The following is a 1,862-nucleotide window of genomic DNA, read 5'->3' as shown; positions in this document are numbered from 1 at the left end:
GAATCCCAATTTTAGATCTGTCGAGGTACATGATTAGCTCCCGATATATCCAACGAAGATATATTTTTCTTTGTAAAGATACATAATTAACTCCCCAATACATTCTCTTTAATTTTGGTTCCGTCGAGATACATAATACATCTAACAAAGATATATTTTTTCTTGTAGAGATATATAATTAGCTTTCGATATATATTTTGATTTATATCTATATTATATTAAGTAGATTATAGATTTCGATGTATATCTATCAGATCGTGACTTCATGTATACTATCGAGATACATAATTAGCTCTTTTATACATTCAATAAAGAGACATAATTAGTTAAATTTTTAATAATTATTTTATAAAAATAAAAATTGTATAAATATAATAAGTTTGACACTTATATTTATGCTATTTTTTGATATAGATGTGCAATAAATTTTTACTATTCTAGTTATTATAGTTCTAGTACACAAAGAAGCACCATAAATGAAGATTCTGCCAACAAGTCAAAATTGTTATAATTGCAGTATCAAAATGAGACATAAACATGTGCTGGCTATGACATGGCAAAGACTCAGCAACTAAACTACTTTCCATAAAACTTCTACTTAAAAATAAAATTAAAATTAAAAAAATTGACAGCTTTTGAAACAACATTGGGAAAGACATTCAAATCTTTGCATAAATTGATTGGTACTAATCAGACAATTTTGTCATAAAACCTCGTACCATTTTAAGTATAATATAGTGCTAATTAGCTATGTAATGACGATTAAAGAAACATTAATAGGGTTTGTAGAATCCAGCATCACATGAAAATTAGTGAACGAATGTTGTTTATGCTTTCATTTGGAGCAGGTTGTTTTGGTCACATTGTTCTTGATAACCGTGGTGTTTGAGTCAGCTTGCATGCATCTCGACTAATTTCATGGAATACATGTCAGCTTCGTCAACAATAGCTATCAGGTAACTTTGTCCACCAAAATTGGTACATGGTTTAAAACTGTGTGAGTGATGAATTCGTTCCTCTACCCTTCTCGACTTGAATATCAGGCTTTTATGTGCGGCAATGCTTGAATCTATGACTTTCGCTTAATCCATACATCACAATAATGTGAATTGAGAATCATAAATGCTCGGTATAAAATTTTAATGGGGACAAGAAAATATTAAGTAATTTCTTTCCATCTGTTCTAGCCTTGATAGACAGAGTTACCTAGTACCTATTGCTGGTGGGAGGTGACAATTAATTGAGGTGCGCTCAAGCTGACCCGAACACCATGATTATCAAAAAATATTAGGTCCTTTCTTCCCATTTGACTAGGTATTGAGCGATCGAGTGCTCCATTACATGTGCTTTCGAGAGATAGCAAGTATCCTACGAGGTTAGTCAAGGTACATGCAAACTGACCGTGACACCACGGTTATTAAAAAATAAAAAATAAACAATGGCCCATGTAGTGATGATTCCTTAGTCATAATTTTCCCTATTTTCACATCTCAATCCCAACTAAACAAGGCAAGAACATGTGATTAAACAGAAATTTATGATGCTAATTTGGTTCTTACTGCCAAAAAATTCAAATCAGTTGAATAGAATATTTAGAAAACCAATTGCTAAAAAACCCAGAGGACTTTAATAGCCCCAGGTTTCATATTCCAACTTTGAGAAAACAATAGACTGGAAATGATGCTGCAAGAATCACAAATCTCGAGAATCGAGATAATACAGTCAGACGTCTCTATAACAACATTTCACTGTAACGGCCAAGTTCTTGTAACAGAATTTTACATTATAATTTCCCAATATGAAGGGGAGCCTTGGAGTAACCGGTAAAGTTGTTGTCATGTGACCAGGAGGTCACGGGTTCA

Source organism: Capsicum annuum, chromosome 11, assembly GCF_002878395.1.
Source record: "Capsicum annuum cultivar UCD-10X-F1 chromosome 11, UCD10Xv1.1, whole genome shotgun sequence".
Classification (NCBI taxonomy): Eukaryota; Viridiplantae; Streptophyta; class Magnoliopsida; order Solanales; family Solanaceae; genus Capsicum; species Capsicum annuum.
Note: the sequence above shows the minus strand (reverse complement) of the source record.